We start from the raw sequence: 24,978 nt of genomic DNA, 5'->3' as shown, positions 1-24,978 counted from the left end.
CTGAAATTTGTGAATACAATTTAGAACCTGAATGATTTAGCATTGTAAAATACTTTTTATGGTTAAATAGAAAATGTTTTATAGAAGTTTATGCATCCTTTTTTTGGGGGGGGGGGGGGGACAAGCTTTGCTCAATTTTTAAAGTGACATTTTGCCATGATTGCAGTGCAATTCTGTCGGACTGCAAAATTGCACTGCGTTTGGGGTGCCCAAAAATATGTTGCACTGATTGCCATGTGATTTGGAATTGTGGGCAGAATTGTGGCGATTCCAAATCGCCAAGTATGAATGGGGTTTAAATGTGAGATTTATCTGTTTTTTAATCTGTTTTTCTGTAAACTGGGTCTGCTATATTCAGACAAATTTCCAATAGATTAAATCATGGCTATTGTTTTTAATGAGTCTTTCATCATCCTTTATTTGCTTATCTGCTACTTTCTTTGGGGTTTTTATTTTTGCTTATTTTTTTAGTATTGGGCGTTTTGGGGTTTTGTGTCCTCACCCCCAGAATCTCTCTCTGCTTCCTCCCACTCATTGGACTCTTTTGAAGAATTGTGCCTTTTTTTGTCATGTCAACAGGTATCCCTTAAGAACCTGTGCTAGACCACCATGTTGGGGTTGGCAACTGCTTCAGGATTTCTGCTGCACTGGAAGCGGCATGCAACAGTCTCGCTCACAGTCATACGTGTCTCAGACAGGCTTCTAAGTAGTCTGTGAGGCTTTTAAAAAGGTGAAAGAGATTTTGCCTAAACAAGTCCACCTTGTGAAAGAATAGGTTCGTTTGTGGGCATTATTTTTCCTTTTTCCTGATTTGCATGTTTATATGCATTGTGCAAGAAGCCAGGGATGCGTCTTGTATGGGAGAATATACGACTGCTGAGAAGCATAGGTTCATTAATGTGGTGTTGCACTCGCCTCTAAATGCCTGTTGCTAGGGGGTCCCTCGTAGTCTGCCTCCTTCAGGGCCTGGGCTCTTGACGTCACTTCCCCTCAGTGCAGGAAGGGCTCAGCTCTGCCCCCTCCCTCCTGTCATTCATCTGGGACACGTGACAGGTCCCAGATGACTGCGCGGCCAATCACGGCGCACCCCGCCGCTTACAGATGCGCAGTGGGTGCCGGGCTGTGAAGCCACAGCTGGGTGCCCATAGTTGGAATGCCGGCGCCACCGAGTGGAGGGGGGGGGGGGGGAAACGAAGCCGCTGGACCCTGGGACAGGTGTCCGATTATTAAAAGTCAACAGCTGCAGTATTTGTAGCTGCTGACTTTTAATTTATTTTTTTATTTTTTTAAAGGGGAACACCTCTTTAATGTCCAACTAATAAATAAATAGCTTGACACTAAAAAGACACGGAAGCTGCTCAAGATGAAAATTTGGCAAAGCCACAGCTTTATTGAATTTTCCAAATTTAACAACTTTCTAAGTATACCAAACAACAATGCCAGTCACAGTTATACTGTGAGCACCCATAAAACATAAAACTCACATTCTAAGAAGCCCACCCTTACTATCAGTGCCATACAGGCTTTAAACTGACCCCAGAATTTAACTTGAGGGCATAGCCAATAAAGCAACATCAGTTGCTGGCAAGGTTAAAACTGCCACACGCAAGTCATTGGTACACTGACAAGAGCCAGCACCTGCTCGACAACAGATTGTAGGCCGAGATTATACATATTGAGGCCAATCATATAAATTAACCCCATAAGGCCTGAATAAAATACTGTTGTTATCTCCCTCAAGACCCTTGTGGCAGCCACCAATCCTGCAGACAAATTTGGAAACCTGGGTATTCACCTTGCCACAAAACTGCTCCAAAACAAGAACCAGAAGAAAGAAGAAAAGTATATGATGGGCCCAAACCAGAAAAGGGACAATGTTGGACCAAATTATAGATATGGTAAAAGTTGTACAACATTGAGCAATAACAAGCTTAATTGAGGAGATTGAATCTACAGACTAGTAAAGCCCTACATTGGTACTCCATGCATGAATGATAAGAATGAAGGGACCTGAAACAAATTGTCTGAGGCATAACAGCTTAGGTAATGGCATCAACCAGCGGAAGCCACAAAAACTGCGACAAAACTCCACATGAAAATCCAAGATTCTCTCCCCAGTGCCAAATTTGGCATAGCAAGAGGCCCAATAAACAAAGAAGTCATCAATGACCACCAAAGTAACGCTGCGGATGAGCATGAAAACAAAAACAAAAAGGTGAGGACAAACATAACAATGAGAGGTTTCCCATCTACTTAAATGCAATATCTCTCATCCAAAAAAAAACATCCCATCGGCAAGAGCTTGGTAACACAAATTGCTAATCAGCCAATCACATGGCAGCAACAGCATTTAGGCATCTGGACATGGTGAAGATGACTTGCTGAAGTTCAAACTGAGCATCAGAATGAGGATTTAAGTGACTTTGAATGTGGCGTGGTTGTTGGTGCCAGACGGGCTGATCTGAGCATTTTAAAAAAACTGTCGATCTACTGGGATTTTCACACAGATTATTCTCTAGGGCTTTCAGAGAATGGTCCAAAAAAGAGAAAATATCCAGTGAGCGGAAGTTGTGTGGAAGAAAATGCCTTGTTAATGTCAGAGGTCAGAGGAGAATGGGTAGACAAGAAGTTCAAGAAGCTAGAAAGGCAACATTAACTCAAATACCCACTCATTACAATCAAGGTATGCACTATGCAGAATACCATCTCTGAACGCACAATGCATCGAACCTTGAAGCAGATGGGCTACAGCAGCAGAAGACCACACCGGGTGCCACTTCTGTCAGCTAAGAACAGAAAAGTGAGGCTACAATTCACGCAAGCTCTCCAAAATTGAACAAGATTGGAAAAAAAAAAATTGCCTGGTCTGATGAGCCCTGGTTTCAGCTGCTACTTTCAGATGTTAGAGTTAGAATTTGGCATAAACAACCTGAAAGCATGGCTCTATCCTGCCTTGTATCAACGGTTCAGGCTGGTGGTGGTGTAATGGTGTGGGAGATATTTTCAGGGCACACTTTGGGCCCCTTAGTACCAATTGAGCATGGTTTATATGCCACGGCCTACCTGAGTATTGTTACTGACCATGTCCATCCCTTTATGACTACAGTGAACTCATCTTCTGATGGATACTTTCACCAGGATAATATCACAAAGCTCAAATGATCTCAAACTGGTTTTCTTGAGCATGACAATGAGTTCACTGTACTCCAAATGGCCTCCACAGTCACTCAATCCAATAGAGCACCTTTGGGATGTGGTGGAACAGGAGATTTGCATCATGGATGTGCAGCCGACAAATCAGCAGCAACTGCGTGATGCTATCATGTCAATATGGACCAAAATCTCGGAGGAAATGTTTCCAACGCACCTTGTTGAAGCTATGTCACGAACAATGAAGGCAGTTCTGAAGGCAAAGGGGGGGTCCAACCCGGTACTAGCAAGGTATACCCAATAAAGTGGCCAGTGAGTGTACATGCTATCACATAGGGGGATATTGGCTAGCAAGCTATGCAAGAATAAATAAAAATAAAAAATATGTTTTAAAGCATATAAAAAGGAGACAAATAAAAATGTAAAATATGAAAAAATATTTTTAGAACCCCCACATACTCGCACCTAAAAAAAAAAAAAAAAAAAAAAAAAGTGTGCATTGGGGTACATCGGTATGAAACCCTGGCTGTGAATGGCAGGCAGGAAGCAGCGGCTCTCATGGACATCGCTGGATCTGGCTCAGGGTACGTATTTGGGGGTCTGGGGGAAAGCTGCATGCAGTTTTTTTTTTTTTACCATGCATTGTGGTAAAAAAAAAAAAAAAAAAAAAAAAAAAAAAAAAAAAACCCTACCTTTACCTCTAAATGCCTGTTGCTAGGGGGTCCCTCGTAGTCTGCCTCTTTCAGTGCCTGGGCTGGTGACATCACTTCCCCCTCGGCACAGGAAGGGCTCAGCTTTGCCCCCTCCCTCCTGTCAGTCATCTGGGATACGTGACAGGTCCCAGATGAATGTGCGGGCGGCACCGCTCGTGTATGTGCAGTGGGTGCCCGGCTGTGAAGCCACAGCCAGGTGCCCACAGTTGCAATGCTGGCACCGCCGAGTGGAGGGGGGCACGAGCGGAGCTTCGACCCCCGCATCGCTGAACCCTGGAACAGGTAAGAATGCGATTATTAAGACCCATTTCGCACTGGGGCGTTTTTCAGACACTTTAGCGTTAAAAAGAGCGCCTGTAAAAGCGCTTGAAAGAAGCCGCAACTGCAATCCCAATGTGAAAGCCCGAGTGTTTTCACACTGAGGCGCTGCGCTGGCAGGGCATCAAAAAAAGTCCTGAAAGCAGCTTCTTTGCAGCGCTTTTGGAGCGGTGAATACAACGCTCCTAAAGCGCCCCTTCCCATTGAAATCAATGGGAAGCACCTGCAAAATGCCTGAAAAGCGCCTGCAAAATGCTTTCGGCAGCGGTGCTTTGTGGGCGCTTTTAACCCTTTATTTGGCCACTAGCAGGGGTTAAAAGTGCCCCATTAGCACTCGAAAAACGCTGGTAAAGTGCCGCTAGTTTAAGCAGAGCTTTACGAGCGTTTTTCAGGCACTGGCAGTGTGAAAGGGCTCTTAAAGCACTTGGGCTTTCACATTGGGATTGCAGATGAGGCTTCTTTCAAGTGCTTTTAGGTGCTCTTTAGGTGCTTTTTTTAACGCTTAAACGCCTGAAAAACGCCCCAGTGTGAAAGGGGTCTAAAAGTCAGCAGCTGCAGTATTTGTAGCTGCTGACTCTTATTTTTATTTTTTTTTAAATGGAAATTCCTCTTCAAGAACCACTTTAAAGTGGGGTACACAGTATAAGAAAGTCGGGCGAATGATAGTCTTATTTTTCTCGTCGTTTCACAGCAAAATCGGTACCGATGAACAGAAATTTGTCCGAAAATTTTTTTTTTTGTGGTTTATGCTTTCTCATCATGCGCAGTCCTTCTTTTCTGATTTTTCGTGTACGAAAAACATTTGTTCTGTTCCCATAGGAGAAAAATGTTGTCCCTCCTTCGGACGAAGATTCGGAATCGGCTGTCGAAAGTTGTGTACACACTATACGAAAATTCTTTGGACGAAAAACGTACACCCGATTTTACTTACGAGCCTCAACAATCTGAAACCAAAAACACGACTGCGTGTAGGGAGTGCTACATACATTTTCACATGCCAAATTGTAATTAAAGTGGGGTACCCCCTAAAAAAAAAAAAAATTAAAAGTCAGCAGCTACAAATACTGCAGCTGCTGGCTTTTAATAATCGGACACTTACCTGTCCCGGGTTCCAGCGATGCGGGGGAACGAAGCCCCCCCCTCGCTCCCCGCTCCGCTCGCGGCGCCGTCATGCATACTGTGGGCACCCGGCTGTGGCTTCACAGCCGGGCACCCACTGCGCATGCGCGAGCGGCGCAGGGTGCCGTGATACGCCGTACAGTCACCTGGGACACGTGACAGGTCCCAGGTGAATGTGCGGCGCGAGGGGAAGTGATGTCACCAGCCCGGGCAATGAAGAAGGCAGACTACGAGGGACCCCCTAGCAACCGGTATTTAGAGGTGAGTAAAAAATTTTTTTTTTGCCAATTATTTTTTTTTGATTTTTTTTTTAAGAATTTTAAGTAGTTTTATTTTTTGGGGGGCAACTCCACTTTAAAACCTCATACAGTCAGTTTGGACGACTGAAGAAGATTATTGAACTGTAGCTGAAAGCTTAATTTCAGGGAGATTAATCTTGCAGCTGCTTGAGTAGCACAAGAAATAGCCAACGCTCGAAATCACATGATTAATCGTCTGTGTAAAGTTTTTAGAGTTCAACTGCAGGATCATACAAGACCGACTGCTGGCCTAGAATAGCATTTCATTGCAAGTAAACATGCATTTATTTTTTTTATTTTTTTATGGTTATTCTTTCATTTCTAAAAATCGCCAACATATTCCACAGCGCAGTACTTCAGTAAAAGGCTGTGAAATGCAGACTCCATACACAAATACGTACAAAGAGGAGTAACGGCCCAGTCATGTGAGATTTCTCCTTACAGACGCACCGGACAAACGTTGCCTTTATTGCTTAAATAAAAGCAGACCCTTTAGTCGAAGGGTTAAACCTTCTGCTTCCATTACAAATGCTTTTCGGAACTACTGACGAGATTGGTGATGCAAAAACGAACAAAAATTTTTTTTGCCAGTAACAGCAACGCTGTGGTTGGATACAGACCCCCCCCCCCTGTAAAAATCCTCCCCCAACATGTTCACATTTCATGTTCCTAATATTTCCAGGAGCTGTTACATGCGCTCTAGTCGCATACACTTCAGTTCCCGTTCTCAAGAAGCAGCCTGGGTCATGACTAGAAGGGACCCAGCCAACCCCCTCCAGGATGTTACACTAAAAGGGAAAACATGCAGACAAAATAGGGGAGGTCATCTGAGCAGTAAGAGATTTTCCATGCTACTTACACTGAAGCCTAGCAACTCCCAGCAGCAGGAAGCTTCTTCTTCTGCAACACAGGCTGAGCCCACATGACAGACAGTTGCCATGGGATTCACAGGCCTGCGTCACAAAAAAAAAAAAAAAAAAAAAAAAAAAAAAAAAGGAAACTTAACCAGTTCCTTGCCCACAATGCTGTACGGTGCATTAAATCCAGCCATTCGGGGAATGCACATTTCCGTGCTTAGATCAAGAAGCAAAAAAGCATTTTGAGACTGAAATGCATCTGAAAAGCTATCCAACAACATGGCTAAAGGTTCATTTACACACTCACACACAGTGTATACGCAGTATCTCACAAAAGTGAGTACACTCCTCACATTTTTGTAAATATTTTATTATATCTTTTCATGTGACAACACTGAAGAAATTACACTTTGCTACAATGTAAAGTAGTGAGTGTGCAGCTTGTGTAACAGTGTACATTTGCTGTCCCCTCAAAATAACGCAACACACAGCCATTAATGTCTAAACCGCTGGCAACAAACGTAAGTACATCCCTAAGTGAAAATTTCCAAATTGGGCCCAAAGTGTCAATATTTTGTGTGGCCGCCATTATTTTCCAGCACTGCCTTAATGCTCTTGGGCATGGATTCCACCAGAGCTTCACAGGTTGCCACTGGAGTCCTCGTGGTCCTTGTGTCATCAAGGTGCAAGGAGCAGACTGAGTGTGTGCTCCATAAAGGTGTGAAATAAATACCCACCACATCGCCATAGGACCCAACCCACGTCATGCTGCATGCTGATGGAAAGGCGGAGCCAGTGTTCGAGCGCCCATTGACACTCGAAACTGAACAGCACAATCCTCCCTCAAATCGTATGCAGATGGGAGGCTCACAGTATACCTGTTGATTAACCATTAAAGGGGTTCTAAACCTTCATGTTTTTTTCACCTTAATGCTAAACCTGTTGTTTTTAACATGAACATTTTGCTGCAGGCTGGCTGGTAAGTGAGCTGGGAATTGTTTTTTTTTTTTTTTTTGACATATGACCTTCCAAGTGCCCCTAGCTGCAAAGGCTAGTTATAGGTTGGGGTGATTGCCATTTGTTTGTACAGGAGGACCTGTGTTAGTCTTCAAATCAATCGGTGTTCCTGTGGTTTCCCTTGGATCTTAGGCCTGGTCCTCAGATCCAAGGCGATCCAAAGAATCCCTAATGCAAAGGCTTTAAATGACCAGAAACTAAAACCTAACACCCCACCCCTCCACGATGCCAACTTCTATGCAGGGGTGTACATTTACCCTAGGGCTTGTGCATATAATCAGCATAGGGGAAGCAGTGCCTTTTGGATGTAAAGTTTTCAGGTGCACATTTTTTCCCCCTACATTCGTAAAAATGCAGTCAACTGATCTTTGCTCACACATTTTCAAAAGTATTCTAGACCAGATTAATCGCTTGTGGACCGCCTCATGCACATATACTGTAGCAGGGCAGCCGCTGTGCGCTGGATCACGTATCTGGTACATAATCAGCACTTCTGGGTAAGCCGGACGCCCACCACCCCGGATTTGCTGTGATTTGTTACAGCACAAGGCGGTCAGCAGGTTCTAGCCAATGACCGATTGCCAGGACCCGCTGATTGGCTCTGTTATTCACAGAAGACAGATGTGTTGTAAACACCACAGAGAACCAAATACTGACAAGTGATCTTGCTGTTTTTTTCCTTTGCAAAGCAATATTATACATTGTTAGGCACGCAGGTAACCCCTTGATTGCCCCTAGATGCTAACCTCTTCCCTCTCAGTGTCATTAGTACAGTGACAGTGTATACAGTATTAGCACTGATCACTGCATTAGTGTCACTATTGATGTCAGTGTTAGTGTACTCCCAAGCCACCGTCAGATAGTGTCAGATTGCTCACTACCCTATAACAGTCCTCCTACAAGTTATTGAGTACCGCCATTACTAGTATAAAAAAAAAAGTAAATAAAAAATCCCTGTGTATACAACATAGTTTTTAGATGCTATCATTTTCACGCAAACCAAATAATATACTCCAATTGGAATTTTGTTTTATCAAAGACATGTAGCAGAATACATTTTGGTCTAAATTCATGAAGATACCTTTTTTTTTTTTTTTTTTTTATTGTACAGGTTTTAAAGCAGAAAGTAAATTTTTTTTTTTTTTTTAAATGATTGGTCTTTAATTTATATAATAATAATAATAAGAAAAAAAAACACAGTGGTGATCAAATACCACCAAAAGAAAACTCCATTTGTGTGAAAAAAAAATTACACACATTTTATTTGCGTACGGTGTTGCATGACTGTGAAATCGTCAGTTAAAGTAGCGCAGTGCCGAATAGCAAAAAATGGCCTGGTCATGAAGAGAGTAAAAACTTCTTGGTTAAGATCACTTGCCCTAAAGCAAAATGTTTTGTGTGAAAGGGATTACCCTAGTAAAGCCGCGTACACACGTAGCGGTATGTCCGACATACTTAGTCTGGCGGACTTCCGCCACACTGTCTGTCGGAATTTCCAAACGGGCTACTTGCCCACACACGGCACTTTTTCAGCGGACTAATACGGCGTACTAAGTCCGCCGTACTATTCGCCCTACTTTCGAAATGAACGGACTCACCCACACATGCGGAGGAAAGTCCGCTCATTTCGAGCGCGTCTCCAGGTAGGCGGGGCCCGCGAAGGAGACGTCGCCGGCCCCGCCGCCTGGTATGGACTTAAAGGGGAACCCCAACGCCGAAAAAAATCGGCGTGGGGGTCCCCCCAAAGTCCACAACAGACCCTTGTCCGAGCACGCTACCCGGCCGGCCAGGAAAGAGGGGCGAGCGAGCGCCCCCCCTCCTGAGCCGTACCAGGCCGCGTGCCCTCAACATGGGGGGTGCCTTGGGGAAGGGGGGTCCGCGCGGCCCCCCCACCCCAAAGCACCTTGTCCCCATGTTGATGAGGACAAGGGCCTCTTCCCAACAACCCTGGCCGTTGGTTGTCGGGGTCTGCGGGCGGGGGGCTTATCGGAATCCGGGAGCCCTCTTTAATAAGGGGGCCCCCGGATACCGGCCCCCCACCCTATGTGAATGAGTATGGGGTACAATGTACCCCTACCCATTCACCTGTAAAATAAAAGTACAAAAAAAAAAAAAAAAAAAAAAAAAAAACACAACACACGAGATAAAATACTTTATTGCACAGCTCCGGGGGTCTTCCCCGCTATCTTCTTGTAGCTCTTATGCTAGCGGAGGAGCCCGGCATTCTTCCTCGCCGCCGGCCTCTTCTTCCGACTTCGGGGGTCTTGTCCCCCTCTTTGGTTCTTCTGCCGGGCCACCGCGCCTTCTTATAGCTCTTTTACAGGCGGTGTTCCGGTCTTCTGTCGCCGTCGTCGCTGCCGCCGCCTTCCGTTCTTCTTCTTCTTCTTCTTCTTCTTCTTCTCCAGGAGATGTTGACTCGACGATCTCTCCGGCCGCAATGCCCGGGACGCGCTGCGTGGCCAGTTATATAGGGACAAGGGGCGGTGTCACATGGCTTTATGTCACATGGGTTGGTGTCATATGGTGACCCCGCCCCCTTACGATGTCACAGTCCCCATGTGACATCAACCCATGTGACCAACCCATGTGACATAAAGCCATGTGACACCGCCCCTTGTCCCTATGTAAGTGGCAGCGCAGCGCGTCCCTGGCATTGCGGCCGGAGAGATCGTCAAGTCAACATCTCCTGGAGAAGAAGAAGAAGAAGAAGAAGAAGAACGGAAGGCGGCGGCGGCGACAGAAGACCGGGCCACCGCCTGTAAAAGAGCTATAAGAAGGCGCGGTGGCCCGGCAGAAGAACCGAAGAGGGGGACAAGACCCCCGAAGTTGGAAGAAGAGGCCGGCGGCGAGGAAGAAAGCCGGACTCCTCTGCTAGTAAAGGAGCTACAAGAAGATAGCGGAGGAGTCCGGCGAGAAGACCCCCGAAGACGGAAGACCCCCGGAGCTGTGCAATAAAGTATTTTATCTCGTGTGGTGTTTTTTTTTGTACTTTTATTTTACAGGTGAATGGGTAGGGGTACATTGTACCCCATTCTCATTCACATAGGGTGGGGGGCCGGTATCCGGGGGCCCCCTTATTAAAAGGGGGCTCCCGGATTCCGATAAGCCCCCCGCCCGCAGACCCCGACAACCAACGGCCAGGGTTGTCGGGAAGAGGCCCTTGTCCTCATCAACATGGGGACAAGGTGCTTTGGGGTGGGGGGGCCGCGCGGCCCCCCCTTCCCCAAGGCACCCCCCATGTTGAGGGCACGCGGCCTGGTACGGCTCAGGAGGGGGGCGCTCGCTCGCCCCCCTTTCCTGGCCGGCCGGGTAGCGTTCTCGGACAAGGGTCTGTTGTGGACTTGGGGAGGACCCCCACGCCGATTTTTTTCGGCGTTGGTGTTCCCCTTTAAGTCCATACCAAGCGGCGGGGCCGGCGACGTCTCCTTCGCGGGCCCCGCCTACCTGGAGACCCGCTCGAAATTAGCGGACTTTTCTCCGGGCGGGAAAAGTCCGCTCATTTCAAAAGTACGGCGGACTGGCACACACACGGCCGGATTGTTCGCCGAAATGCGAGTCCGACGGAAAGATTGGTGTGCAACACGGCATTCTAAGTCCGCCGTACTTTCGGGTCAAAAAAGTATGCCGGAGGCTACACACGGGGGGGATTGTTTGGCGGACTTGAGTTTGCCGGACTTTTCCACCGGATTGTTTGATCGCGTGTACGCGGCATAAGGGGTATTGCTTCAGGCACAGACTGTGGGCCTAAAGTCTCCAGCAATGGAAACCTGGTCTTGTCTGTGCGATTTTGCTAGATGCACACGTGGTTAGTGGCTGTAATGAAGTCAGAGAGAGCCAGATGTCCAGGATTTTTGAATGGCAGTCTCTGCATTAGTACAGGTTTCCCTAAAAGGGTAACTCCACTTTTGTAGGGAAAAAGCAAATAAAGAATATATAATATAGCTCATACAACTGCGACACAAGTCATATTGTAATTGAATGTTAAACATTTCCTTCTCAATCTGCAGCCATTGTCATTTTCTGTAAAATGTAATGCAATATGGCTACCTGGAGGTGTTCTGTACACAGTATGTGTACAGAACACCTCCCAGATATGCAATTTCCTGCTTGTGTGATTGGCTCACTGATTTGCCCAGAAGCCTGCACTAAGACCCCGTTCACACTGGAGGCATTTTTCAGGCGCTACAGCGCAAAAAATAGCGTCTGCATAGCCCCTGAAAAAAAGTCTCAGCTGCAAACCCAGTGTGAAAGCCCGAGTGCTTTCACACTGGGGTGCTGCGCTGGCAGGGTGTCACAAAGTCCTGCCAGCAGCTTCTTTGCAGCTGTGGAGGGGAGGTGAATACACCGCTCCTCCACCACTCCTGCCCATTGAAAACAACGGGGCAGCACCGTGATACCGCTGGCAAAGTGCCATTGCAGCAGCGTTTTGCGGGCGCATTTAACCACGTTTCGGGGGTGGTTTCAACCCCCCGCTAGCGGGCAAATATCGGCACTAAAAATAGTACCGCTGACGTCCGGGGTGGCTCTGTGTGAAAGGGGTCTAAGATACAAGTCAGATTTTAGGCATCCCCTGCAACAAAATGTATTTTTTGGTGAGGTACTGCCAAAAGGAAATCGCAGCTAAAGGGATGCAGGCCCAGCAGCTTTCCTCATTAGAGTCCTGCAGGTTCAAAGCTGATTGATAATTATGAAACCACTCCCATTAGATTCACTTTCCCACATGGATACAGAGAAACACACAGGGATTTCTTCAGAATAACAAAAAGGTAGGAATCTGCAACAAAGTTTGTTAAAATCCTTGCAATGTACATATATCACCCAGAGGGGAATGTTTTTTTCTCAACAAAAGTCGAGTTACGCTTTAAGAGATGCTACTATACTGATGGTGATCAAGAATATTATTGACACAGAAATGTCAATAGCATTAGTTTGAGACACTTATGAGATCATTCGGAAGACACGGACAGGTGCATCTGACCTGCTTAAAGTGGGTTTTGCATTTCCATAGACTTGTATAGGAATGAAAACTTTTGAAGTGAACAAAAGCCTTCCAACACAGGCCCATACACACTTTTTTCAGTGCAGCCTCTCGTTTCCAAACATTTCTTTCTCTGTTTGAGATCCCTGTGTCTACAATCCTGACACCTGACTGATACATTTTCAAACCTCTGCAACAAATTTACTATTGCATTTTCTATACACTTAGGAAGTGGTTAGAGTTATGTTTAACCGTTTCCAGACTGTCCCACGTACATTTACTGCCGCAGGGCGGCCCAGTTGCACAAAATCACATACTTGTTCGTGACTTTGTGCACACGGTTTAGGGGGCGCGCCGCTCCTGCTGTGTTTGGACACAGTGGGAGCCAATCAGCGGGTCCCGATGGCCGCTGTGACCCGCTAATCGTTCACAGGAGAGACGGATCGACGGTGTGCGGATGTAAGCAAAGCACACCACTGACTCAGCTAAGCTGAATCACGATCTCTCTTTTCCTCCAGTGTAATACTCCCCCCCCCCCCAGAGTTAGAAAAAAAACCCCAGGGAACACATTTAACCCCTTGATCGCACCCTAGTGTTAACCCCTTCCCTGCCAGTGTCATTTATACAGTAATAAGTGCATTTTTATAGCACAGATCCCTCTATAAATTTCACTGGTCCCAAAAAAGTGTCAAACGTGTCCGATCTGTTCGCCACTAACACACCGCTCCTTCACCGCTCCAAAGAAGCTGCTGGCAGGACTTTTTTCTGACGTCCTGCCAGCGCACCGCTGTAGTGTGAAAGCCCTCGGGGCTTTCACACTGAACACAATGGTGCAGCTTCTTTAGGGCGGATTGCAGGCGCTATTTCTAACGCTATAGGGCCTGCAAAACGCCCTGGTGTGAAAGGGGTGTAATGGTAAAAAAATAATAAAAAAGTGTCATAAATCTATCCTCTATTTTGTAGACGCTATAACTTTTGAACAAAACAAATATATGCTTATTGGGATTTTTTTTACCAAAATATGTAGAAGAATACATATTGGTCTAAATTGATGAGAAATAAAAAATGTTTTACATTTTTTTTTCCTGGATGTGCATTATAGCAGAAAGTAAAAATAATTGTGTTTTTTCCCCCCAAATTGTTGATCTTTTGTTTATAGCGCAAAAAAACAAAAAAACAAAACAAAAAAAAAAGCTCTATTTTATTTGGGTACAGGGTTGCACGACCACGCAATTGTCAGTTAAAGCGACGCAGGGCCGTATCGAAAAATATGACGTGCTCAGGAAGTGGGTAAAACTTTTGGGGGCTGCAGTGGTTAAACTGGTACAGTATTACTTTTCAGCAACAGAGCAAAGAATTTGTGATCTTCTGGTAGTCAATTCTAAAATAATCATTGGGCTATGCTAAAAACAATGGTAATGGTTGATTGCAATATCCTGTACCAAACTACAGTTTAGAGACAATCAGAAAAGGCTTGATGACAACTGATTGGTTGCTATGGATGCACAACAACATCAATTTACGAATCCACATGAGTAATCCATTAAATAAACATAAACCAAATCGGTTAGGTAATGCTTCTGATTTTCACAAACATTTATGCTAAGGAGTATATTTTTCATTCAAGCAACACAAGGGTTAAGCATTCATCGAGCCCCCATCGCCCCTCCTGGAAGGCTGGCACTGGCTGACTGAACTATACTGGGAATAGATCTGTGTCAGCAGTATAACATGTTATATTGCAGAAGAGATGTTCTATTCTCCCTGAATCTGTATTTCATTGTATGGCAGAAACTAACAAGCCATGTCAGTGTGAGGAATGCACACGTGATCCTAAATAGTTTACATATTCTGCATATTTTTACGGATAAGATAATTAAAGCACACATACAATCAAACAACGACATGCATAGCTAAAACCAGTATAAAAGCACTTTGATTTTAACTGCCAGAAGATTCGTAAATTTAACAGTCTTTTTATCCAACCCCTCTTGCTGTGCTATAAAGCTCAAAAGCATGCAGAGAGCGACTACACCTTTCAGAGCCTACAGTATTGGGAATTGTAATACCCTTGCCTGCAATCTGCGCTATTGCTGAATATAACCATACTAGTGACCCCAGACCGTTCTCTCGTATATTTCAACTATGTACCTCCCCATCAGCTTAGGCTACATTCACACCAGCGATGCAAAAGGAGTTGCATCAATTTTCTGATTCTTGTTGTGGCGGAGAGCGGCTAGGTGTGGCAACCAGCCCAAGTCACTATTAGCACAGGTCACACAGTGCGGCCAGCAGTGATCACTGCAGGTAATCGTTGGATAAACTTGCGAATAGCTGCGGCCGCTGCCAACCTGCCGTTATAACAAACAGGGTTGGTTTTCGGGCCTAGTCACTCACACGTGCCAATAGGAATCACAAGATTCTTGCCTCTGCCTAAATCGCTGGTGTGAATGTAGCCTTAAGCCAGTTACAGATGGATCACATTTTGGCCAGTTCAGCAGGGACCAGCCTGAGATTTGAGGCTGATTGTATCAAAGTCAATCCATACTGTAGATCGACTTCAGTATAACCAGTTGGTAGCTCAAATCGTATTGGTTGCCGAGAGAAGCCGCCAAGGATGAAGCTGATGTGAAGCCGCCGAGGAGGAAGCCGCCCCCATGAAAGAGAAGGAGATGCAGAAAGGAGTCGAAGCTGGTAGATGGGGTAAGTGTGAGGCTGGTGGTAGGGTTGCCACCTCATCCCTTTAAAACCGAACACATATTACACAGGTTCTGTGGCTGATTAAGGTGGTAATTAAACTAACTTGGTGCCTTATCTGCATTAATTTAGCCTCAGAACCTGTGTAATTCATATGTGTTCGGTTTTAAAGGGATGAGGTGGCAACCCTACCTGGTGGGGGGGGGGGGGACAGACGAACGAGCATCCGACGGGTGGCCCGACTGATCGAAGGGGGATGAGGGTGTCTTGTTTGCCACCCCCCCCCCACAATATACAGCACCAGTTGCGACTGAAGTCAAGCATACAAGCAGGTAATGGCACCTTTTAGTTACATTGCAAAATAGCTAAAGCCATTTCAAGATATAGCATAGACCAGCGATTCTCAGCCAGGGTTACGTGGAACCCTAGGGTTCCTCCAGAGGTTGCTAGGGGTTCCTTCAGCATTGGGCCATTTCTGCCTCTCGGATAAGTTCCAAGCACCATTGATCTTTTTAGCTATCTGTAAAGAGGCAATTCTTCCCAGTGACCACAAGTGTAAGGACCATTCTTCCCACTGACCATCACACTAATGTATCTTGATTTGTAGATTTCAAATTTTTAGCAGGGGTTCCCCGAGACTGCAGAACTATTTCAGGGGTTCCTCTGAGTTGAAAAGGTTGAGAAAGGCTGGCATAGACCAATCAAAATTGACTGTCATGCATGGACTCTGCTCAACACCCCCAAGGGTACATCATCTCACAAGCCTGGGTTGAAAAAGATAATTTCAACAAGAATGCAGTTTGCCATTGAACCTATAGGCGAAAACCAGGCTTTCTGGAACAATGTTTGGGGCAACCTAAAAACAGCATTTCAGTATAAGGAACTAAAACATGGTGGTGGGGATGTTGTGGTATGGAGCTGCTTTGCAATTTTAGGTTCTAAGCAGCTTGCAGTCAAGTCCACGATCAATTATGCAGCATATCAAAGGTGTGCTTAATGACCGTGTAAGCATGTCTGTCCAAGAGCTGAAGTTGAACTGGAAAATAATCTTTCAACGCATATGCATCTTTCATGCATTTTTTTGGTCACAATCTTTTGGCATGCACCTGCGAAACATGGGCATGTGACAAAAAAAAAAAAAAATAAAAAAAAAAAAAAAAAAAACACACACACCAAAAGTGCAAATCAACGTACAATTAATTATTTTTGACACATTTTCCATTCATTTCAATGGGGAAGTGCAGCACAGTTGTGTGAAGAGTCCTATAGGATTTAAAAAGGTAAAGAGTTTTATTACTCTTTTCTTTTGCTTTTATCAAGGTAAAAATGCAGCAATGTGAAAGGGCCCCTAGGGTTTACATACACTTTAACGTAAATAATCTTCTCAATATACGTTAAAGGAAAATTATAATGGAAATTTATAGTGCATGTCTGGCGTGTACCTATTTTTACTACATTACCTTAAAGCGGAGTTCCCATTGTAAAAAATTTTTTTTAATCAATATCCATATATTTTGTTTATATTAATATCCATATATTTTGTTTATAATGCTTATTTAAAAGCACTCACGTGTGTTATAATTGGCGCTCAATTGACGATTTTAGAGAGGAATATATCTTATATTCCTGTTTTGTGACAGTTTCCATAGTGCTAGTGGGCATGTGGAGCCCACAAGCGCCATCTTCCGGGCTCTGGTGCAGCTGAGCGACACTTCTGACATTGCCATCACAACGGGCGGCGTCATTGGAAGTGCCCGCCCCCATTGTGATGGCAATGAAGCCCTCAGCACTGCCCAGTGACTCCTGGGAAATGATGACAGACATCTCCCAGGAGCATTAACGAGCACGGGCGCTGAAGGAAATTACATCAGGCGCCTTGAAGAAGAAGAGGCAGATTACGAGGGACCCCCTAGCAACAGACCTAAAAAGTTGAGTAAAATTTTTTTTTTCTTCATCAAACGGTTGTTATTTAGATTTAATGCTGCTGATTAATGTAAAAAAATAAATAAATTATGAGCCTGTGCTCAAAAAGTTTGCCATCTTTTAAAGAAAATCAAGAAATATTAAAGGGTTAGTTTAACTTCGCAAAAAAACAAACAAAAACAAAAAAAACTGCCTATGCAGTGAAAAGAAGTATACTCCCCCCAAAATCATAGTTTCCTAGGTGGATGCAGCAAACCCCACTGACCGCTCGGCTCTCAGAGCTCTGTGAGCAGAGAGCTGGTGACTGGTCTGCTCTATCAGGATCCATCCTGGGCGGATACCGATCACATATGGTCGCGATCTTTCCCCAGCCTGAACCGGCCCTGTGATGTCACCCGACAACAGACCTCAGCCTGCTGAAAACGGGTCACGGGACTGCAGATAGAACTGCACTCCTGTGATTCACAGAACTACAGTCAAATGAGCTTTAAAAGGGTCACCAGTTGAAAAAACAAAGTACAGTACAATAAAAAAAAAAAAAAAAGAATGCACTGTAGGATCTCAACCAGATAGTTTTATTTCCATTTCGCTCCCCCAGAAGCCTGCCTGATAAACTCCATAGTAACAGCTCTCTTCAGTACAGTACAATAAAGAATTTTTTTCCAAAGATACAAAATCGCCTTACTTATCTCCTACACCTACATGTTAATGACAGGTGTAACACAAAGCTAAGGTTTTTGAGACACTTCCCTGATAGTACTGGTGACTAGTCTTTGCCTTCATTTTTTGGGCACAGCTTCCAGAATGCTTTTCCTCTTTAAAAAGGGCAATCTGTGCTTTTCCCATGAAGACCAAAGCAACAGGCTCACTTTAATCCAGACCTCAACAGACTCACTTACTTGCCTTCCTCTTGCTCCCCTGCCACAACATCCAGCCTTCAGGATTGAAAAGAAAGCCCTGTGTAAGTGGTAGGATTTGTATTTTACAAAGGACTCTGGACCTATTTTGTGACAGAGCTAATTGGCCAGGTGCAGTCACATGGAACAGGTCACATGCTTTTCCATACCCAGAAGTACCAGCTCCCAGCTCTAAAAGGGGCGTGAACAGGGCAGGACTTACCATTGGGCTTGACTGGGCTCAAGCCCATGGGCCCCGCCCAATAGGGGGCCCCGCCGAGATACTTAGCCGAGTGTACTCGGCTCCGCTCACAGTCACGCCCAGTCCCAGCCTATGATGGACATAACAAAGGGAATGGGCGTGACTGTGAGCAGAGCCAAGTACACTCGGCTCCGCTCGGGACTGCAAGAGCACCCGAGAGCCACCAAGAGGACCCGAGAGCCGCCGAGAGGACCCAAGAGCTGCCAAGAGCCACCAAGATACACAGGACTCTGTATCTTGGCGGTGCCATTTTTACATTTCAAGACTGCAATGACAAGGCTGCAAATGACAATGGACAAGGCTGCACTGATGGGCATTTAAATGTAAGTTTTTTTCCTTAAACTTCCCTCCTAAACTTGAGGTGGGTGCTATATGCCGGCGCGTGTTATACGCCCATAAATACGGTAATGTATAGAAGGTAGGGCCCGAAAGTGACTCAAGCCCAGGGGCCCCCACCACCCTAAGTCCTGCCCTGGGCGTGAAGGAAAGCTGAAAATATACTGCTGGCTTGGGTCAAAGAAAAATACTATTGCTTTTACGTAAATAGGCAAACTACAGGCTTGTTTTAAAGTAATTTGCAATGTGCCTTTTATAGTTGCATTTGAAATACTAGCTCTTTGGATACTTGTGTTATATACAAAGCATTCCTCTGCTTGGAGGTACACCTATTGAGCTAGCAATCTCAGCCTGATAGTTTTGTTTTCATAAAACAGTGGCATCCAACCTAAAAGAGCCCAAGAGCCACGTTTGTATCCACAAATCGAATAGAGGGCTGCATCTAAATCATGGTTATCCTTCTTTTCATTTGCAGCACATGTGTAGTGCAGCAGAATCCAATTGGTTCCTTCTGCAGCCCCACCCTCTCCCAGGTTGAGTACTGTTGTACAGGGCACTCAGGTGTTTGGACTAACTACAATAAAAAAATAAACATTTTTAACCACTAGGGATCCGCGCTATGGCCGAATGACGGCTACAACGCGGACCCGCATTGCCGGGATGATGTCCATTGACGTCGTCTCGTGCACGAGCGGCCTGCGCGACCCCTTACCACGTGATCAGCTGTCAGCCAATGACAGCTGATCACCTGATGTCAACACAGCCGGTAATCGGCTATTTTTCTCCTCTTGCTGACAATGCGAGGAAAAAAAAAAAAAAAGCTGATTACCGTCGGCAGTGAACGTGACATCAGTTCCGATCACTGTGATGTGCCCCAGCTCCTCAGTGCCCACCTGTTCCCCCTACAAGTGCCGCCTACCAGTGCCCACCAGCACCACACGTCAGTGCCCATCAGCGCCACCCGTCAGTGCCTGGACAGTGCCGCTGCACATCAGTGCCACCTACCAGTGCCCATCTATGCCACCCATCAGTGCCATCTTATCAGTGGCCATCAGTAACGACTTATATGTCCCCATCAGTGCCACCTTATCTGTGCCCATCAGTGCCGCCTTAACTGCGCCTATTAGTGCCCATCAGTGCCACCTTAACTTCGCCTATCAGTGCAACCCATCAGTGCCCACCAGTGCCACCTCATCAGTGCATATCAATGAAGCAGAAAAATTATCTGTTTGGAAAATGTTATAACGAACTATTAAACACAATTTATTTTTTTTTCAAAATTTTCAATTTTTTTGTTTGTTTAGCAAAAAATAAAAACCCCAGCAGTGATTAAATACCACCAAAAGAAAGCTTTATTTGTGGGAAAAAATTTACAAAAATTAAATTTGGGTACACTGTTGTATGACTGCGCAATTGTCATTCAAAGTGTGTCATCGCCGAAAGCTGAAAATTGGTCTGGACAGGAGGGGGATTCAAGTGCCCAGTAAGCAAGTGGTTAAGGCCTCTTGCACATAATACTTCTGTTTCGTTTTTTCCGTATGTATTTGCACGTATTTTCACGTGTATGCGTTCACGCAAACAAGCACATTTTCACGAGAACTTATTCTCGCGTTCTCATTCTTCACAATATGTAAATGGTCATTTGCGCTCATTCCTGCATATTTGGTGTAAAATACTGATCAAAATAAAGGCAGATTTTTCTAGTTTTGTTTACTGAAGAATGCACGGCGCTTGTTTACACGACTGTGTGCATAGGCACAGTACAATTAATGGGCTGTATTTTAGTTTAGTAAAAAAAAAAAAAAAAAAAAAAAAAAAAAAATGTACTGAGCTTTTTCAAGCTGCAGTGTGGAAGAGGCCTTCTGGTTTTTAATAAATACTTACCTGTGTTAATCTGTGTCTGCATAAAGTATAGGTTTTCAGCCATTTCTGATCTAAAATCGTGTTATGGAATCTTCTGTGCATGGTTTTTAGTCAGCAAAGCTGCATCTCTGCTGAGGAGAGGATGGAAGCACATCGAGAGGATGGAAGCACATTCTATATTCTATTCTTTATACATGATACTATTCTTAGGAACTGATAATTAGCACCATAGGAAGTGTGATGTCACCGCACCCTGCATTTATGGAGATTTGGCAACCAAACAAGATATAGAGAAGCAGCTGCTAACATGGGAAGGTTGCTTATTAAAATATGCTGTCAACCACACTTTATTTTGGGGAAGAAAGAAACCATTTTTTTTTTAAAAAAAAGTGCTTTATAACAAAGCAAGCTAAAATAAAAAAAATAAAAAAAAAAGAAGAAAGAACCTACACAAAAGGGATTCTTTTCTCTGGGAATCGGTTTCTGATCTGAAGATTCAAAACCAGAAACAAAAACATAAAATGGCACATCACCGCAATAATGGCCAGTTGTTAACTTTGTAGGTGTCATTACCAGTTTTAGGTCATACAAGCAACTGTTGGGATGTCTACCCGGCCCCGCACACCGCTACTATCTCTACACTGGGTTTTTTTTTTCGTTTTACCCCGCGTGCTTTACCTAATGTGCAATTCCGGAGAACCTGACATGTTGACCTCATCTTATGACCATGTTTAAACTCTCTGACTGACCCTTGTTATGTACCTATGCATTTACGTTGATTGTTAAAACGCACTTTGTATGAAAATAAAGAATAAAAAAATAAAAATGATGGCCAGTTGTAAACAAAATGTATACACACTTCAACAGTTGATGTTATGCCCTTTTTTAAAGCACAAATTGAATTATGGTAGCAATATGTAGTATTAAGTTTCCCCTAAAGATGTCAGTAGTTGCACCATTGTTGATGTCATCATGTGACCATCAGGAGAGGGTCAAAGAAAATGGCAAAGGTATGCTTGACTTTCAAGCAATGCAAGACCATTTTGAAGTGGTATTGTGTCATCCATTAGTTTAATTGGACCATTCTGTTTTGAAGGCACAGTCACTGGTCCACCGTACCTCCCTTTTACTTGCCATTTGTGCAGTTTATGCATGGTGACCAATTTTACTTCAAGCAAGATGTGGCACCAGCTCACTACCACCAAGACGCAAGAGCCTATCTTGATGACATTCTGCCACGACTTTGGATAGAAAGTAGAGGTAATGTTGAATTCCTTCCACAGTCCTCGGACTTAACACCCCTCGATTTCTATCTGTGGGGAACACTAAAGGATGTAATGTACCGTAGAAAACCATGCTGAGCAAGTCCTGTGGACATTGTACATAGTTGCATAGTAGGTGAAGTCCAACCTATATATGTGTGATTATATGTCAGTATTACATTGTATCCCTGTATGTTGCGGTCATCCAAGTGCTTATCTAATAGTTCTTTGAAACTATTGATGCCCCCCCACTGAGACCACCACCTGTGCAAGGGAATTCAACATCCTTGCTGCTCTTACAGTAAAGAACCCTCTACGTAGTTTAAGGTTAAACCTTTTTTCTGCCAATTTTAATGAGTGGCTACGTGTCTTGTTAAACTTCCTTCCGCAAAAAAGTTTTATCCCTATTATGGGGTCACCAGTACATTATTTATAAATTGAAATCATATCCCCTGTCAAGCGTCTCTTCTCCAGAGAGAATAAGTTCAGTGCTCACAACCTTTCCTCATAACTAATATCCTCTAGACCTTTAATTTGCTTTGTTGCCCTTCTTTGTACTCGCTTCATTTCCAGTAAATCCTTCCTGAGGACTGGTGCCCAGAACTGGACAGCATACTATAGGTGAGACCGGACCCCTCTTGTAGAGCGGGAGAACTATTGTTTCATCTCTGGAGTTGATCCCCTTTTTAATGCATGCCAATATTCCTTTTTTTAGCAGGAGCTTGGCATTGCATGCCATTGCTGAGCCTATCTACTAGGACCCCCAGGTCCTTTGTCATCCTAGATTCTCCCAGAGGTTCTCCCCCCAGTGTATAGATTGCATTCATATTTACCCACCCCATTAATCTGTTCAGATCTTCTTGCAAGGTTTCCACATTCTGCGGAGAAGTTATTGCCCTGCTTAGCATAGCATGGTCCTCAAATATAGGGATTGAACGGTTTACCCCAATGGTCATCAACTCTGTCTTCAGGGCCCACTAACAGGCCCCACCGGGTTCCAGCTGGGGCAAATCAGAGGTAATTAGGGGCACGTATATGGCCCAGGGGATCCCAGAGTCCTCCTCTTCCTCCTTTATAGTTCTAAGAATAGGCAGAGAGATCGGGTGGCAGGACACAGCAAACAAGGTATGGACATCCTTATGAGAGGCTTTGCTTTTTTAGTATGCCTTTCAAAGAATTTGCTTTTGATGGCAAGCATACTCTCCTATTTACCTTGCAGACTAGGTCAGGTTTTGCTTGAATGAAGTAACATTGCAGGCTCTGGGGTATGTCAAGTTTGAAAGACCTTTTTTCATGGTAGGTCCTGAATTTAATATAATTAATAAATCCATTGCACCTCTATAAAACCTTGCAAGTGAATTAAAAAAAAATCTTGATCTTTATTATTATTGTCATTCTATTTTATAGACTCCCCTTGAGGAAACCAAATTGAAATTTTGTGAAGGAGTTTTCAGCTTCTGTTTGCTCTGTGGAATATCTATACTATACCAACAGTGAGGACATACCGTAAATGTTTACATATAATATGTTACATTTATGAAAGGTAATTATAACACTATAAATACATCTACTGGTGAGATAGTGTTATTAATAGTATAGCAGTGTACATGCCATTGCATTTAACAATGATCAACTTTAGGGTTTCTCCTGAATTAAATTTATGTTCATTCCTTGTATACAGGGAAACATCTCCTAGTGAAACTGCCAGACCATGTTCTCAATCTCAATCCAATGGGAGAAAGATACAGTATAACAGTCTCAAAAAATGCTTTTCATGTTTAAGCGTGTATAGATTTTTTTTGGGGCCCTCCGTTTATATATTTATTTTATATATTGCAGAGGTGGGCCACTGCACATGCTTGTGGGGATATTGGCCAGGATGCAATCCATGAAAAAAATTTGAATATGAAGCAAGCAGTAGGTGCACTCAACTGGACTTACAACAGGAGGAATTTTCCAACGTTTTCATCAAATCAGCCAAACTACGATGGAAAAAGGTCTCCTGTTGTAAGTCCCAATCAGTGCACTTACTGTCTGCTTTATATATACTGTATTTATTGGAGTATAACATGCGCCGGCGTACAACACACACCCCAAATTTAGGAGGAACGTTTACAGAAAAAAACATTTTAAATGCCCATCATTGCAGAATGATCAGTGTCCATCTGCGGCCTTGCCAAAAATTGCAGCATGATCGGTTTTAAATTGTATCCCCACCAAGATAGACAGAACTGGATGTCCTGTGTACTCGGCTCCTCGCGGTTCGTCTCTCAGTCCCGCCCCTTGGCCCGGATCCTATGATGGACACAACACCAGTCCGGGAAGTAAATGCTAGGAGGTGGGACTGGGCGTGACTGCGAATGGAGTCGAGTACACAGTACACTCGGCTCTGTCTATTTTGGCGCTTGTTCCCTCCTTCCCCTCTGAGGCAGTGGTTTAGCGTATAACACGCACCCACAATTTCCCCCTGATTTTAAAGTGCGTGTTATACGCCGATAAATACGGTATATATATCTCAATTTTGTGACATTATGAAAGGCAGGGTGATGGACGGACATTAGGTTTCATCTTGCATGTGTTCATTTGCAAGAAATTAAGGTGGAATCCGGTCCGGGTTTTACCAGCCACCTTAGCAGGGTTGGTTCTGGACCAGATTTCATGGCCCGCTTGTGTCCACCAACAGGTGGTATAAATAAAGCAGGACTGGAGTAAAAGATTGCTCCAGGCCTGGGACTCAGTAAGGCATACCTGAAAGAGCTACTGATGTGAGGTCTGCTTTGTGAGAGTAATCAAAAGGTTTGCATTATCTTTGTTTTGTGTGTGACTGGGAGAAGCCCTTCACCTGCGAGTTAGGATCCTGAACTGTTTAGTTAGTGCCTGGATGGCAAGGATTTATTTTCCGTTTTTTTTATTGCTGTTTGGACTACCCTTTTTCCCCAGGGAAGGGGTTTCCCATTGAGCTAACCCCTGACATATGGTGGATTTGGGTGGGCATCTTGCTGAACAAGTGGAAAGATGGAAGATGTGTTAAGAGCCCTGCTGCAGGCCACTGCAACCCAGCAGGAAACCAACCGGCAGCAGCAGGAGGTGAATTGCCAGTTTGTGGAGGCCCTGGTGGAATTAAAGAAGGGGTCCACAGGTCCTTTATCAGTGGAACAGAAAATGGTGCATGCCAGCTTTTACCTGCAGATGATGTGGAAACTTACCTAGCGACTTTTGAAAGTCACTGTTTGAGAAAGATTGCAAAAAGAGAGCAATGGGCAGGACTGCTAGCGTCCTTTCTAACAG

The 24,978-nt window shown here is 44.5% G+C and overlaps 1 protein-coding gene across 3 annotated transcripts in view; it reads right to left on the bottom strand.

Annotated features, from left to right (window-relative positions):
• The window catches only part of GNB4 (G protein subunit beta 4), a 153,837-nt gene that overhangs the window by 93,972 nt on the left and 34,887 nt on the right, over nucleotides 1-24,978 (bottom strand). The window contains exon 1 of one of the 3 annotated variants that reach the window (XM_077487925.1): nucleotides 6,459-6,516. The exons of the other annotated variants lie outside the window; for them this stretch is intronic. The gene's annotated coding sequence lies outside the window, so the exon portion shown is untranslated. Of the gene's footprint in view, nucleotides 1-6,458; nucleotides 6,517-24,978 lie in introns of those variants that run through there. 3 annotated transcript variants of the gene reach the window in all.

Source organism: Lithobates pipiens, unplaced genomic scaffold, assembly GCF_037356315.1.
Source record: "Lithobates pipiens isolate NorthernLeopardFrog02 unplaced genomic scaffold, aLitPip1_a1.2 Scaffold_18, whole genome shotgun sequence".
NCBI lineage: Eukaryota > Metazoa > Chordata > Amphibia > Anura > Ranidae > Lithobates > Lithobates pipiens.
Note: the sequence above shows the minus strand (reverse complement) of the source record. Positions and strands in the feature narration are given on the sequence as shown.